We start from the raw sequence: 17980 nt of genomic DNA, 5'->3' as shown, positions 1-17980 counted from the left end.
AAGTTACCCCCCCAAAAAAAAAGAGGGTAATATTCCATGGAATGGCTAATGTCTCCCTAGCTGAAGATTAGTGTTAGTAGTTTTCTTTTAACCTGCCTCATTGAAATATGAAGTTAAGATTTTATTTATACCTGTTACAAAATGGAAAGAGATTCTATTGTTCTTTTAAGCAGAAGTTTCAACAGCACTTACACTCCAGTTCACATCAGTGTGAAAAATCAGAGGTGGAGGCTCTGAGGATCACATTTATGAAATTTTATAAAAATGCACATGACTTCTTAAATAGCCATTTCTGAATGGAATGGTGACTGTAGACTTTCTTGTTGTGCATTCATTAACTTTAAAGTGAAATTTGAATGTAGTAAAATAAGAACATTTCTAACCATTTTGTATTTCAAAGGCTGTGGATAGTCCTTTGATTTTGACTAAGAATTTGCTAAAAGCTAAAAATCTTCCAAGTAAGAGTTAGTGAAACTCTACTAAAACAATGGACATGGGAAGCTTGCCCTGACATTTTGTGGGAGTCAAGAAGGAAGCAAGCTGAAAGTGGGGAAAAAAATTAAAACTCCCTGCCAGGATCTATAAACACCTTCAGAAGTGTAAAACGCTATGAAACTAAAGCTACCCATTCCATTCCTTCTCCCTAAGTGTGTTTTGATCCCCCTAACAAGCAGTTCCCTGGAAACAACTGATTCCTGGAAAGGAATAGATGAAAGGTTTACCCCCAAAGCCTTTATTATCTACCTCAAAGCTGGGCAGAGCTCCCAAGATACTCTTGTTAGAAGGAATCATAAAATACTTGAACAGGGTTCATTAGTCTTTTCACCATAAAATGTTTCCTAACGTGAGTTAGCTCTAATTTTAGAAGATTTATTTAAATGTAAAGACAAGCCTGCCCAATGGAACTGGAACTAGAAGTGCTAAATATAAACTTAAAATTAATAGTGGTTTGGAGTTTGTCATGCCATGGCTCAAAGTTTGTTCGATCTACTAGTTTTTGTTTTTTTAAAGATAGAGACAGAGAGATAGAATTAAAAAGATCACAGCATCAAAGCTTCCTTCAATTTGGCAGGGGCCGTGCTCCAACCCAGGTCACATACATGACAAAGCAGCACACTATCCAAGTGAGCTATTTTACCACACCCTGAGCTACTTGTTTTGTGACCTCTACCAAATTTATTTACCTATTATTTTAAAGATTTTGTTTATTCTTTAATTACAGAGAGATCAAAGTGCTGCTCTGGCCATGTGTGATGTGAGGGAATGAGCCTCACTCTCTAATTTTTAGTTTTCTCATCGGTAAATAGTAAGCTTTTGAAAAGCCCTTCTTGATCTGCGAAAACAATGTGTTCATTTTAAAAATTGCTTCATTGGGGGAAATAATGATTTACAAGACAATTGTCACATGTGTACAGTCTCCCATCTCCTTGTAATAGGTATCTGCACATCAGTCCTAACACTAGTGGACAACCCCCTTTCAACTTCCTCTTCCTTTTGATTCTGTTGAGGTATAGTTCCCTTATAATTTATATTCCCTGGTACTCCATTGCTTTGTTATGTCATAGTTCTTATCAAAACCACATTAATTAACCTAAATAGCTCTGCCTTTTCACCTCCAAGATTCACTGGACTTGGGACCCAGTCTAGAATATCTCTGCCCCAGAATCTGACATGGAACACCTATAACATATTTGATATATATATGGCTATCTTACTACCTGCTTGTAAAAACTATATTGCTATTATTTTACCAGGTATCTACTGGAAAAAGTGAAAAATGAAACACCATGATGACTCATCTGTACTTGATTTTTTTGTTATTGGGGAGAATATTTTGTCTGTAGATTTTGTTTCCGTTTTTTTAAATATCCTATGATCAAATTAATTCCTTTTAAGATATTATTTATTAATTATTGATAGAGACAGAAAAATTGAAAGGGGAGAGGAGATAGGGAGAGAGACACAGAGACACCGACAACCCTGCTTCACCACTCGTGAAGCTTTTCCCCTACCGGTGGGGACCAGGGGTTTGAACCTAGGTCCTTGAGCACTGTAATGTGAGTGCTTAACTGGGTGTGCCACCACCATATCAATTATTCCTAAAATATTCTTTTTTATCTCAATAGATGTAGATAAAGCCTTGCTTTCTTTTTTTAAATTTTTATTTATAAAAAGGAAACAGTGACAGAAACCATAGGATAAGAGGGGTGCAACTCCACACAATTCCCACCACCAGAACTCCGTATCCCATCCCCTCCCCTGATACTTTCCCTATTCTTTATCCCTCTGGGAGTATGGTCATTATGGGGTACAGAAGGTGGAAGGTCTGGCTTCTATAACTGCTTCCCCACTCAACATGGGCACTGACAGGTCAAGCCATACTCCCAGCCTGTCTCTCTTTCCCTAATGAGGCAGGACTCTGAGGAAGCAGGGCTCCAGGACACATGGTGGGGTCCTCTGTTCAAGGAAGTCTAGTTGGTATCACAGTAGCATCTGGAACCTGGTGGAAAAAAAGAGTTAACATACATATAGAGTCAAACACATTCACTAATCATGAACCTAAATGCTGGAATAGTACAGATAAAGATTTAGGGGTCTCCGTTTTGTAGGCCTATTTTACTTATATTCCAAAGGGCCCATGACAATACTCATGTTTTTCTTTTCTTTTTCTGAGCCTGACATCTGATATGAAGGTGGGCCCAAGATAGAAACTAATGTACACTCTCTACCGTTGTTGATCCATGTTGAGAGCAAGGTCCTATGGTGGCCCATTAGAGGGGTCTATTGTGTTGTTTCTGATAGAGATGACCAGTAACAGTGGAGAGAGGGATTTATTCAAGGTCTAGGCCCATCTTGTCTCAACAATGGTAGAGAATGTTCCATCCTCTGAAGGGATGCTGGAAAGCATACTTTTATTTTCCACCTGAGGAAGGTGGGTTCTGAAATTGGGGCAGGTTGGAACATTCCTAATCATGACCACAGAATGTGAGCTCAGATCTACAGAGATGCAAAGGTCACATAGGCTTCTAAGCTGAATATGGGCCCCAGATGAGTTAAAATTGATGGGGTTTACAGTCAACAATATTTATGTAACTTTCCCATATTTGGGAACTACTCTTTTTCCCTGATCCAGATTTCTGGTCCTTATATATCACCTTATCCAGGCAATTATGCAAAGTATCTTGTATATGAATAACCTTGTAACTCGCTGCGCATGTCAAATACAACAGTGAACATACTATTGCTTGACAGCTAGCTGAGCCTCTCTGTACAGTGCTTAGGTTGTCTCTCTGGTTAACTAACAGAAAAAAGAGTGAAGAGGTGTTCTTAAAATCACATAAATAATTTTGATATAGTGCATTTTAAGATTATTTTGCAATAATGTCAATATATTTGGTTGTCCGAAAAGTTATGACATACTTCATGCAAAAATGCAACATGACTTTTCCAATAACCCAGTATTATGAATAATGAATGCAATGAACTTTCATTAAAGTTCCCAGCTTCCTGAAGATCAGTTCTACATTCCAAATACAGCACATTTGATTTAATTTTATTCCTAATATCTGAGCTCCATAAAGTAGTATGTGATATTCCTTGAAGTGTTTAACTGGCTGTACATTTGATTATTTACCAAAGGTTTCTCAAATACAAATGATTGAAGGACACGGTAATTCCCCAGTCATTATTCAGTCTGAAAAGTAGACTATTCGTTTAACCTGCCGAATAAAGACAATTATGCTAATTATATTTTATGGCTAGAAAGTATAGATAGAAATCAGAATTATTTGGTGACAAATTCATACATAAAAGATAAGGCAGTGTCAAGATCCGATTGATTTGACTAATATTCCCCAGGTCTTTGTTCAACATCTCCTAAAAACAATAAAGACAATATTGACTATATGACTAACACATATTTTGGGATAATATATTGATGATGACTCAGATATAGACTACATATGAGTAGTGTTATGCCTTACAGCTCTATTCTGAAAATCATAGGACAGAAAATCCCATGTAGGGGATGAGACTCTAATGACAACCTCTTAGGGAGATGGTAAGGAGGTGTGTAGGAGGACTAGCATTTAACATTTAGAATATCAATTTAAGTTATTAGTGTTTTGTAATAACACTTAGTGATAAAACATCATTTTCCCTTTTTAATTTTTATTTATAAAATGGAAACAATGACAAGACAATAGGCTAAGAGGGGTACAATTCCACACATCATTTTCTAATGGCCCATCCCCTTTTGTGAACTCATTTTAGCATATTTGTATGTTATGCTTCAGGAGATTGCCAAAGATATTTGTACCCCAAAATGGACAGTCTTGGATAAGGAATTTATATGGCTGTCATTTGCCAAACCAGATAACCAGGCCGTTTGAAATAGTCTAGGATTCTAAAAATTTGCAAATAGGGCCAATTTCTGGTTGGCCAGGGCATCCAGTGCTAACTCTCTGATGTTTAGTCAGTTATGCTAATCTTTGAGACAGACTATTTTCTGAAACATACTGAAAAAGAGCAACAATATGCTGAGTTTTTCATGTGAGATTATGATGTTGTTTTCATAAAATGTACAAATTTCCATTGGTACCCACTCAGTTGATCCCAAGAAGGTCCCCACATAGTTAAGAGGTAACCTTTAACACTATGATATCTGACACATGAAATTGACGATGGAAAGACTATCCTTATTTGCAAAGCTGATATACCAGAGGACCTAGTATGGCTCCATCCTATTGCAGAGAGGTATCATTACAGTGATGAGTTTGCAGGCTGCTTTCTCCCAGGTCCAAGACTATCAATTGGAAGTATATGATCATGAGCTTAATGTCAATGAAAATCATTTTTAGGAGACTTCAGTGTTACCACTCTAATGACACAATATGGAGGTCTAAGAGGGACATTTCTTGCATCAGAATTTCATGGGCAATTTATGGCAACCATAGTTGATCCAGAGACTCCCAGAGGTGTGAGATGACATTACTAAGCCCTCATAATGAAGTCATTTCTAGGGAATACTGATAAGAATGCATATAATACTGTAGTCTAAAAAAAAAAACTAGAGCCTTTTGTTAGAGAGAGATTACATTAGTCTATGTGCAGGCAACATTATAAAGGGACTATATGTAAGTGAGGAATATGTTGCCTACACACACACACACACACACACACACACACACACACACACTCTGTTTTAATGTGGGTGATGATACATTCAGTCAGTGCTCTTTTTGCCTTTTTCTTTTCTTTTTTTTTCCAGTGGCAGTGAGGGAATAGCTCTCATTTTACCTAGTAATTTTCAGGAATTAATTCCAAATGTTGAGGATTTCACTATAGGTAGGGCAATGCCCCCCCCCCCCACTTTTGAGCTCCTTTTTGAATATTTGTATGTCCTGAGTGAGTGTTTTCAGGAAAATCCCTGGGAAACATATGGTGTCAATATAGTGTCATAGCTGTGCTCTTGGGGAAAGCTGAATTAAAATAAGATTTTCCCTGCAAAGATTGTGTGATGTAGATGAACTTTTTAGGCAGTATTCTTTTTAATTTTTTTTTATTTATTTAAGAAAGGAGACATTAACAAAACCATAGGATAAGAGGAGTACAACTCCAAACAATTCCCACCACCAGATCTCTGCATCCCATCCCCTCCCCTGATAGCTCTCCTATTCTTTATCCCTCTGGGAGGATGGACCCAAGGTCATTGTGTGATGCAGAAGGTGGAAGGTCTGGCTTCTGTAATTGCTTCCCCGCTGAACATGGGCATTGACTAGTCAATCCATACTCCCAGTCTGCCTCTCTCCTTAGTAGGGTGGGGCTCTGGGGAAGCGGAGCTCCAGGACGCATTGGTGGGGTTGTCTGTCCAGGGAAATCCGGTTGGCATCATGCTGGCATCTGGAACCTGGTGGCTGAAAAGAGAGTTAACATACAAAGCCAAACAAATTGTTGAACAATAATGGACCTAAAGGCTGGAATATTGCAGATGAAGTGTTTGGGGGTACTCACTGCAGACTAGAGAAAATGAGGCAGATAGAGAAGAAACTATGGCACCAAAGCTCCTTTCAGTGTGATGGGGCTCAGACTTGAACTTGGTTGCACACATGGCAAGACTAAGGTAAAAGATTTACCATTTACCTTTGAAGGGGAAGGGATTTTTGGCTGAAAGGCTTTTGAAATGGCACTAAACAGATTGTATTAGCCAAATCTATAATTAAGATCATTTATCAGTTGTTGGCAGGACAGAGATCATACTTTTCATAATATTAATGATGAGGGCTTTAATGAGTAAGATCACTGCATTGAGGCTATGGTAATAAATAGTGAAGTGATATTCACTGTTTCCAAGCAAAACAACAGGTCAAATTAGGCAGTCATATGAAAAAACAAAAAACAAAAGGTGGTAAGGATGTTAACCCACCCCTATCTTTACAAATTTTTTTTTTCGGGAGTCGGGCTGTAGCACAGCAGGTTAAGCACAGGTGGCACAAAGTGCAGGGACCAGTAAGGATCCCGGTTCAAGCCCTGGCTCCCCACCTGCAAGGGAGTAACTTCACAAGAGCTGAAGCAGGTCTGCAGGTGTCTATCTTTCTCTCCCCCCTCTGTCTTCCCCCTCCTCTCTTCACTTCCCTCTGTCCTATCCAACAACAACAACAATAATAACTACAACAATAAAACAACAAGGGAAACAAAGGGAATAAATAAAATATTTTAAAAATATTTTTCTTTTTTAAAATATTTATTTATTCCCTTTTGTTGCCCTTGTTGTTTTATCATTGTAGTAATTATTGATGTCGTTGTTGTTGGATAGGACAGAGAGAAATGGAGAAAGGAGGGGAAGACAGAGGGGGAGAAAGAGAGACACCACCTGCAAGTGGGGAGCTGGGGGCTCGAACCGGGATCCTTAGGCAGGTCCTTGTGCTTTGTGCCACCTGCGCTTAACCTGCTGTGCTACTGCCCGAATCCCTTTACTTTTTTTTTAAATAAGAGAGATATAAATAGACAGAGACAAAGAGAGATACCCTTGAGTCTCCTGCATGAAAGTCTTTTTGATAGCCATAACTATGCTATCTCCCCAGTGCCGCCTCCTTTTCTAGGAGTCTTGTATAATGAATTTCAATCATGAAGACTTTGTTTTAAATTCATTGGGCTGTATTGACTAAAAGTGGGAAGAATGTCCATGGGTTCCTATTTTCTTCAAGACAGGTTTTAATTGACAAAGATTTAATTTTGATTTATTATTAAACAACTCAGAGTATCCATGTCCAGAGTTGTTTATTTTAGGGCAGTGGGGCAGTGGTGCTATGACCAAGGCAATAGCTGTGAAGATGAAGGTACGGCCTACCTACTTGTCCTCTGTTATCCATTAACTACCGTTTGGAGTTACCATGTACACTACTTAGCTTCTCTATAGAAAGAGAACCAATGAATATGTATATATCTAGATTTATTATAAGGAATTGGCTCGTGGAATTATGGATACCAGTGTTTTCAAATCTGAATTATAGGTTAGCAACCTGAATATTTAAGAAAGTTGATGGTACTTTACAAAGTTAAAAGGTTATTTACTGAATTACCTCTTTCACAGGATACCAGTCACTTTATTTTATTCAGGTTTCAGTTGAGTGATTGGGTGAGGCCCACTAACATCATTGAGAGCAAAGTGTTTATATGGCAATTGATTTGCTAATCTCATCTAGAACACCTTCTTGCTTGACATATAAAATCAAACATCGCTCCTTCTCAAATTAGTACTCATACATATCTCCTTAAACCCTAATCCCCAGATAAGAGAATGATAAGACCACCTGGCTAGGTAATAAAATACATTCTTCTACCTACTATCTTGGATACAGTGAAAATACACTGACTCATTTCACATGTGTGTGATGTGTCCTCTTATCCTTCGTATTTCACAAGTTAAATATTATTTACTTTTATTTTTTACTGGACCAGGGATATCACTGGGAATTAGTGCCTGCACTACAAATCCACTGCTCCTGGCAGCTATTTTTTTCTTTCTATTTTGAGAAATTGAGAGGAGAGGGGAGAGAGCAAGGAGGAAAGACAGACACTTACAGGCAGACCTGCTTCACCACTCATAAAGCATCCCCTTTCTGTGTGGGGAGCGGGGACCTGAACCTGGATTATTATGCATGTTAACATGTGCTTAACCATGTATACCACTGTCCATTCACCAAGTTAAATATTCTGATGTAGGGTTAACAGTTATAAAACACTGTTATATGAAATTAATGTATCGTATAATACATCATAAAACATAACATTTCACAAATAGTCATCCATTTATAAAAGTAGCAGGCAGGGAGTGGTGCACAAGGTTGCGTGCATATATTACAGTCCACAAGGACCTGGGTTCAAGCCCCTGTTCCCCATCTTCACAAGTGGTGAAGCAGGGCTACAAGTGTTTCTCTGTCTCTCTCTTTCTATCTCCCTTACCCCTCTTAATTTCTCTCTGTCTCTCTAAAAAATAAGTTTATCTTTGCCTCTATACAAAATAAACATAATTAAGAAAGCAAGCATAAAAGCAAGGAGTAAATACTTGTGAAGATTACAGTCTTCATTTCTATAACAGGTCATGTCATAGCTGGTATTCATAAATACCTTCTCCTCCTCCTTTTCCTTCTACGTATTCCACATTTCCTTCTAACATACACCACTGGTTGTGATTCTTTACATGCTGCCTTCATTCCTGATGCACCCAGCCATTACTAGTAGATTAGAAATTAGTAGACTGGCTGGAATCATAGGGCATAATAATACTAATAGATACACTAAAGGGTGCCCTGTATTCCAAACATTCTTTCTCATCTAATTACACTTTTGTAGGCAAGAACAATCATCTCAACCAGCACAATGGCTACCATCTTTGCCTATTGATTCATGGGGATGAAGAGTCCGAAATGGACAGGTCTTCGAGTTTAGTATAACCATTATTGTGTCTACTGGTGGAACTAAGACCTTAGGTTCAGTACAATATAATGTGTGAACAGGAAGCAAAAGTTTTACTTGTGGATCACCAGTGGCAACATTGTATAGTGTCAATAAATAAGCAAAGCAAGGGGAAAATAATCAAAGTCAAATAAAGTAAAACCTTTGAAAATGAAGTCTTTGGACTATGACTGCAAAGCTGAGGTTCCCAGAGGGAATTAGTATCAAGGGGATGGGGCAGAATGGGTTGCAAGTATAGAGGAGATCCAAAAGACTTGGGTGGAAGGATATTGGTACTTTTGTGGTGGGTGGAGTGTGGGACAAGACCTTATGAAGAGGTGTGACATTGGATTTCTAAAAATGTTTATGTTTTGTAAACAAAGTTTCCCTCAAAAAATTAAAATATTATATATATTGAGTGCTACCATTGACATCGTCACCTTTTGATTTCCAAACTCATGACCCTTTGTTATGAAAGAAATAGCACCATATATTGGATATTGATTCAAAGTACACTGGATTTCCTGAAAAATTCTGCCCACAAAGACCCAGGTAAATTTGGTTAAGTCTATCAATGTGAATACAGTGCTGTACTTTTGTTGTGAAGTAGGTCCCTTGATTAGAAGAAAAACTAAGAATTGCCATGATGATAAGACATTCTGTAAGTCCACAGATAGTGGTTTTGGCAAAATAACTGTATACAGGGAAGAAGATATATAAATGTATACCTTAACATTTGAATATTTTTAAAAAGAATATAAACGAAAGAAAAGCACACATTCTTCAGAGCTGAAATGGGGTGGGGGTGGATCTCCCTCCCAACTAGAGTGAGGCTTTTACCAAACCCAAGACCTGGGGTCCCAAATCCCACAATACAGCAGGTCCAAGATAGGAGCAAAAGACAAGAAATCTTGAAATTTGACCATACCAATGCTGTACACCACCCTTGGGAGAGCTTTTGACAGAAACGTCCACAAACCAATGCCAACTACCTGAAAGTTTCCTGGTAAGAAAGACCACACTGTAAGCAGGGTAAATGACAGAATCCCCACACCAACTGGTACATGGCTGCCCACCTTGGGTTCCTGTCATTTTGTTCTATTTAATTATGTGGGAATATCCCTGTCTGTGAATTGCCACTACATACCCTAACTCAGGGCTGTAAAAGCCTCTACTGTTGCCTCCACCTCCCTGCTGTACCAGTGCAGGGATTACATTACAAATGAAGGTGGTCAAACCTACTCCTGAGGAACCTAGAAGGTGGAGTGAGGGAAAAGAAGCCTGAAGAAGTGGGTGCAGTCAGACTGCTAGGGACAAAGAGAAAATAAATTTTGGTGCAAGGTTCTATCTTTAAGGAATGCACCCTGGTTTGCAAGGTTGGTGAACACAGCTGACTGCTACTTCCAACACAGGGTGGCTGGTGTATATGAATGTGACTCCAAGGGAGTGAACCTGAGTTGATCACTTCTGACTGCCTGGGCATCAAGGCAACTGTGCTGAGTCTTGGGCATGGCCCCTGGCCTGCCAGGCAGGTAAGATGACTGAAGCATGCCACTGTGACCATGCATGGCCATGAATCTGAGTTGATTACTTCTGCCTACTTGAGCTTCTAACCAACAATCTGTGCTGAAGCTTCAAAATTCATCCTCTGCTGCTTGTCATGCCTAGAGCAGAATGGCCAAGACAGAGTTGTAGTCCTGAGGCTGCAAAACTGAGTTTCACATTGCTGTCAGCATAGAGGAGTTTCAATCCATTTGTACTGAGTTCTTTAACGCCCAGGTAAGTGCCAAGTCCAACTGTCAAGCCCACCCAGCATAGCACACCTATGGCATATATCTGTGCATCCAAGGTTGTGAAAGTGAGTTGAACTCTGTTGTCTACATCCAACTTTGATACACCTGTGTTGAGTTTCTCAACCATGTCTCTTGTTCTATCAGGCAAGGCCAAGTTCAACTGCCTGTCACATTCAGAGCAGTGCTGCCAGGATACACAGCTGTGTATCAGAAGCTATGGAGCCAAGTTGAATGCTGCCCTTTTGCACCCAGTTTCTATACTTCTGTTCTTAGTGTTCCAGGACATGCCCAGCAAAGTGCAGCATGGGTCAGCTATATTCAAGCAGATGTGAAGCTGAGTAAGAACCTGCTGTTTACAGCTCCTGTAAATCTGTGGTGAGGTTCTCAAGCATGTTTCTGGGTTCATTATTAAGAGAGTCCTCAGAGGCAATTATTTTCCCTTTAATCTTCTTTAGATACAGAGATACAGAGAGACAGAGTGAAAGAGATCTTAGCACCAGAGATTCCTTCAATGTTTTGAAGCAGGGTTGGGGAGATAGTATAGTGGCTATGTAAAAGATCTTCATGCCCAAGGCTCAGAGGTCCTAGATTCAGTCCTACATTACCTTAAGCCAGAGTTAAGAAGTGCTCTGTTAAGAAGGGGATGCAAGGGGAGGGGAGGGGACTCAATGTAGTTGGGGCCAGACTTGAACCTGGGTTATGTGTATGGAAAAACAGTACACTATCTAAGTGAGATATTTCTGCAATTATTTTTTACAGTGAACCTCTGCAAACATTTTTTTTACACCAGGGTAAAATGCTTCATCAATCTGACCAAAGACTACCTTGTTACACAGGTTTTGCTGTTAGTCTTCCACAGTACCCTTAACTTCCTTTTAATCAAATTTTCTCTCTCTTAAAATGTGGACTAGCAGGAGTTTACATTTTTTAACTTTATTTATAAAAAGGAAACATAGACAAAACCATAGGATAAAAGGGGTACAACTCCACACAGTTCCCACCACTAAAACTCTGTATCCCATCACCTCCCCTGATAGCTTTCCTATTCTTTATTTTATTTTATTTATTTATTTTCCCTTTTGTTGCCCTTGTTGTTTTTATTGTTATAGTTATTATTGTTGTTACTGATGTTGTTGGATAGGACAGAGAAATGGAGAGAGGAGGGGAAGACAGAGAGGGGGAGAGAAAGACAGACACCTGCAGACCTGCTTCACTGCCTGTGAAGCGACTCCCCTGCAGGTGGGGAGCCAGGGGCTCGAACTCAGATCCTTATGCTGGTCCTTGTGCTTTGTGCTATGTGCGCTTAACCCGCTGCACTACCGCCTGACTCCCACCTTTCCTATTCTTTAACCTTCTGGGAGTATGGACCCAAGGTCATTATGGGGTGTAGAAGGTTGAAGGTCTGCTTCTGTAATTGCTTCCCCGCTGAACATGGGCGTTGACAGGTCTATCCATACTCCCAGCCGTTCTCTCTCTTTCCCTAGTAGGGTGGGGCTCTGGGGAAGCGGAGCTCCAGGACACATTGGTGGGGTTGTCTGTCCAGAGAAGTCTGGTCGGCATCCTGCTAGCATCTGGAACCTGGTGGCTGAAAAGAGACTTAACATACAAAGCCAAACAAATATTTTAATTCCCCACCAGCATTCCCACACAATAGTTAACCTGCCATCTATCCGATTGTGCCCTAGCAATGCCTTCTCTTCTTGAGTGACGTGGGTTCAGTAAGTGACATTATTCCAAAATAACCCAGTCTAGTTACAACTGAAGACTTGTTGGGGAAAGGAAACCCTCAGTCTCTGTACAGTCACTAAACTCCCCCCCCCCGTAAAAGGTTTCAGCAGCTTCTTTGTTGAAACAGATTCCCTCCCCATGCCTCACCACACTGTGAATGCCAGTTCTCTTTTAAATTTTATCAAACCATCCGTGACAAGCTTTAAACACTCCACTACCTACAACACTCATTTCAGGCTCTTAACTAATCAACAGACTTTCTTACAAATTTTTGCCTCAGAAATAACTATCACTAAATGTTTTTCATTAATCCAAATATACAAAAATGACTCCTCTCTTCCAATGTCCATGATCTATGCTCAGTATAGTCATCACACTTCTAGTAACACTGGCTCCTTCAATAGCTTCCTCATTTTTCACTATGATAGATTCCTTTCCTTTCTTTTTCTTTCCTTTTCTTCTCTTTTCCTTTTTATCTCACCAGAGCACAGCTCATTTCTGGATTATGGTTGTGCTGACTATTGAACCTAGGACCTTTAGTACCTCAAGCATTAAAATCTTTTTGCAGAACCATTATGCCATCTTCTTTAGCACATAAAATCATTATTTTTTTTCTTTCCTTCTCTTTTCTTGTTTTTGGGATTGTGATCTAGGTATTTTATAGTCTGAGGTGAGGTCAGATATATGATCATTGTGTAAGGTAGTGGTTCTTATTAATTTTGTTTTGTGTTAAGTGGTACCACTTCAAATTCATGATTACTACTAAAAATAAAACACTATCTTTAAATAAAAAATTCAAGTACATGGTGAAATATGTCGAATCCTTCACTGAACATGAATTACTGTGAAACTAACGTGTCAGTATTTATTTAGTATAGAAAGAGGGGATATAGGGTGACATCTTGACTCATAAAATTTTTTTCAGTGAGTGGCACAAGTACCAAGCAAGTAGTGTATCTTGGAATATTTTTTCTAGTAATATGTATCAAATAATAAATACAATGAGTTTTGAAATAAATGAATGCTGTGGAATGTATGTACCAGCAAGCTAGAGGATTGAGAAGGAATGGATAAGTGCATAGAATCATATAAAATCAAAAGACTGAATAGGAATAAATTAGAAAATATGAGCAGGTCAAATATAATAAAAGATATTGAAGCATTAATCTAATGTCCCCAGAACATACGGTTACACCAATGAATATTTTACAAAGTCTTCAAGCAGGGCCTATTACCTAAGCTCTTCAAGCTCTTCTAAAAATCAGGAGCATATTAATAGTTCCTAATGCCTTAAAAATTTTTCATTTTGTTTACTTTTTTTTGGACTGAAATAAAAGAATAGTCAGACATACAGGGGGGGGAAGAGAGAGAAAAGGATGAAAAGGAGGAGGAGGAGGAGGAGGAGGAGGAGGAGGAGGAGGAGGAGGAGGAACTGCTTCACTGGTTGTGAAGCTTATCTCCATGCAAGTGAGATCAGGATCTTGAACTTGGACTGTTGAGCCTACTATGTGTGTTTTACTAGGTGCACTACTCTCTGTCCCCTCTCCAATACATAAAAAATCCCAAATACCTTTGTATTTGATAGGACAGAAAAATTGAGAGGGGAGGGGTGAATAGTAATTAAAACAGTGTGAAACTGGAATAAAAATGGACACTTGGATCAATAGAACATAATTGAGACCCCAGAAATGTACCCACATATATACAGCCACCTAATATATGACTAATGGGCCAAAAACATTCAATGGGGAAAAAGAAGGACTATAACAAATGCTGTATTCAAAACTGAACAGCCACAAGTAGAAAAGTGAAACTATGTCCTCACTTAACACCATGTACCATAATCAGATCAAAATGTATCCGAGACCTGATTATAATTCTAGAAAGTTTAAAATATATAGAAGAAAATATTCACCACCTTTGTTTCACCTTACATGAAGCTTGAAGGAATAGTGTTGGGTGGGATGAGTCAAAAAGAAAGGGGTGAGTACCAGATGACCTCACTCATTGGTGGAACTTGGAAAACAGGGACAGAAGGGGAAAGTACAATATTAAAGCTTGAACTAGAGTTGGTGTACTGCACCAAAGCAAATGACTGTGTGGAAGGAGTGGAAGAGAGGAACCTGGGGGCTCTGAAGTGAGATTGTTTTGCAGACACCTATCATAGCATGATGGAAAATTATATCCATGTGTCAACAACTGTACTGTAAACGATTCCTCCCCATGAAATGAAAAATAAAGATAAGAAAGACACAAAAATAGAAAGATATTCCATGCTTGTGAACCAGAAGAATAGCATTGTTAAAATGACCATCCTACCCAGAGCAATATAGAGATTTAATGCAGCCCCTTCCAGGGGACCACTAATTTTTTAAAAAGAAAATAGAATAAATGCTACAGAAGTTTATCTGTAACCAGAGAGAGAGAGAGATAGAAAGAGAGAGAGAGAAAGAGAGAGACACCAAAGCAAGCAATCCTGAGGGGGAAAAAGAAAGAGAATGGAGTAATTATATTTCCTGACATTAAACTACACCACTATTAATAGTCTCATGTAATAATAATAATAACTGTGTGATGCTAGAACAAAGCAGACACGGGGAAAAATGGAATAGAGTTAAGAGCCTAGAAATAAGCTCTCACACCTATGGATGGTTAATTTATAACATGGGTGTCCAGAACAGCAAGTGGAGAAAAGAGAGTCTTTTCAGTAAATGGTGCTGGTAAAATTGGGTTGAAACATGTAGAAGAATGAAAACTGGGCCACCACATATCACTATGCACAGAAGTCAACTCAAAATGGGTGACAGCCTTGGATGTTAGATCAGAAAACATCAAATAAAGAGAGAAAAACATTGGCAGAGCACTTCTCTCTATAATGTCTGCTTCTGTAATGTCTTCAGAAACTGAAGTTCAGCAGCAAGAAAAACAAAGTAAAAATATACCATTAAGACTACTTCAAACTGAATAAAACTTCAGCACAGCAAAAGGAACAGTCACCAAACAGAAAAATGCTCCAATGAATAGAATATTTTTACACACCATACATTAGGCAAAAGACTAATCCAAAATATGTCTATTAAAAAATCTCACAAATTTCAGTAACAAAAAAATGGTGAGAGGATGAACAGAATTCATCCAAGAAGAGCTCCAGAGGGCCAATAGACATATGAAATAATAATTGAATTCTCTGATTATGAGAAACATGCAAATAAAGACAATAATGTGACACTACCTTATACCTGTGAGAATGTCATACATCAGAAAAGATATAAATAACAAGTGCTGGAAAGGATTCAGTAAAAAAGCAAAACCCTTTTACTCTCTCTCTCTCTATATATATATATATATATATATATATACATATATATTCTATCATCTATCATTTCACTTTGTCTTTCATCCTCTATCTAGAGGAAATAAAAGAGATAAAATACCACTATGAGCAGTGGAGTTGTGTAGGCATTAAGCTCCAGTGATAACACTAATGGAAGAAAAAAGAAAGAAGTGAGAGAGAGAAGAAGGAAGAAAGGAAGGAAAGGAAAAGGGAAGGAAGGAAGTAAAGTGCACACATGTAATAATGGTCTTGTAATTCAGTATTTCCTCAAAAAATTCTAAAGAAATTGGAAATATATGGTGAAACTCAGATTAGCTGTGGTCTATTGCAACAAGGCAGAAGGGGATTTAAAGGGCATTGGGGACTCAGTGCACTATGGTAGAGAGTGATATTAATTGGTGGTGAATGTAGTATTCAGGCACCTATCATAATTAAGAAGCTATACAGCTGACAACTGTCCTTTTCCTTTACTTTGTTGTCACCAGAATTGTCAATGGGGATCAGTGACTGGATGATGATTTCACAACTTTTGCTGATATATTTTTTTCTTTTTTCAATAGAAGGTGAGAGATTGAGAAATATAGAGAAGGCGCACACAAGGGAGAGAGAAGAGGTTCCTTCCTGCAGCAGTGTTTCACTGCTTGTAAATATTTCCCTCTGCAATGGGGACTGGGGGTTTGAACCCAGTCCTTACGCACGGTTAACACACACTCTACCAGGTGCACCACCACCTATCTTCATAACAGTTGTCTTGTAAATCATTAGTTCCTCCCAAATAAAGTGATTAAGAAGATAAATAAAGATTTTTTTATTTTTTATTTACTTACTATTGGCTAGAGAGAGAGAGAGAAATTGAAAGAAGAGTGGGAGATAGGGAGGGAGAGAGACAGAGAGACACCTGCAGACCTGCTTCACCACTTGTAAAGCCTTCCCCCCTGCAGGTGGAGACCAGGGGCTTGAACCTGGCCTTGCACACTGTAATGTGAGCACTTAACCGGATGCGCCACCACCTGGCCCGGAGAAATAAAGATTTTTATAGAAAAAAAGGAAGATAACAATACTGATAAAAGCAGCCCAATGTAATCAATTTACTATGATGTAGCTAGTTGATTAACCTTGGATAGGTACTGGCCTTTGCTGCTGTCAGACTGGACATTCAGCAGGTTAGACTTAGTGAATGTAACTCCATGTTGCGAGGCCCAAGAGTTACCTCCATGCCTGTAACCTTCAACACAGGGTTAAAGAAAAAAAGGTATTTCCCATATCAGTAGGAGGTGTTAGATGTATGAAATCTCTTCTGTTTCACAGTTATTATTAGAGAGTCAACTATAAGCCACCTGGTCAGCCTAATGATGGTCCTCTTGTCATTTCCCAAGAACTATCTGTTTTCTGTATAAGTCATATAGATGACTTTATGTATATGTAGGTAGATGATTTATAGATGTCAGATAAATGATGATATATGATGGATGGATATATAGATAGGTTTTGTGCAATTTACTTCATATGTTTGTGTTTACAGAGGCTGAGACCTGGTCATCTACCCATCACATTAGCACGTACCCACTGTGCCAGCTGACTGGTTCTTGCTTATGGGTCAGTAACTATGTAACAGGGTGCAAAGTGGTGATTTCTAGGGTAAAATCATGGATATATACTAGTTAACAGTTCCCTTTCTTTACACAATTTTCTTTGGGACTGAACAGGAGCAGTGCCTCTGTACATCACATTGGCCTTTAATATAGTTGATCTTCAAGAAGCTTAAGAATACTAAAGCTCTCAAGAAAGCTAACATGCTGGCACAGATTCCAAATCTAAAACTGTGTCATAGGGGATTGACCAGTAACTTATTCATATAACTGAGAATTCATAAACCCTAGGTTACTTTAACCTCAAATATAACATTTTTCATAACACTTCTTGTTAGGCGATATCTATTTAATCAGTGTTTTCATATAGTTGATTATTCCAATGGTAGAGATAAGGACAATAGCAATGCTGTTGCTTTTTAAGTCTTTCAGAGTCCACCAAAACCAAATAAAAAGCCATTGAATGTATCTCCTATATGGTCAAAATAACAGGTAGTCATTTGCTGACTGAAAGGGAAATTATCCAAAACCCTAAGGAACACTGCTGCCTATGGTCAGATTTTTTGTTACGTGTTCCACTA

This window comes from Erinaceus europaeus, chromosome X (genome assembly GCF_950295315.1).
Source record: "Erinaceus europaeus chromosome X, mEriEur2.1, whole genome shotgun sequence".
NCBI lineage: Eukaryota > Metazoa > Chordata > Mammalia > Eulipotyphla > Erinaceidae > Erinaceus > Erinaceus europaeus.
Note: the sequence above shows the minus strand (reverse complement) of the source record.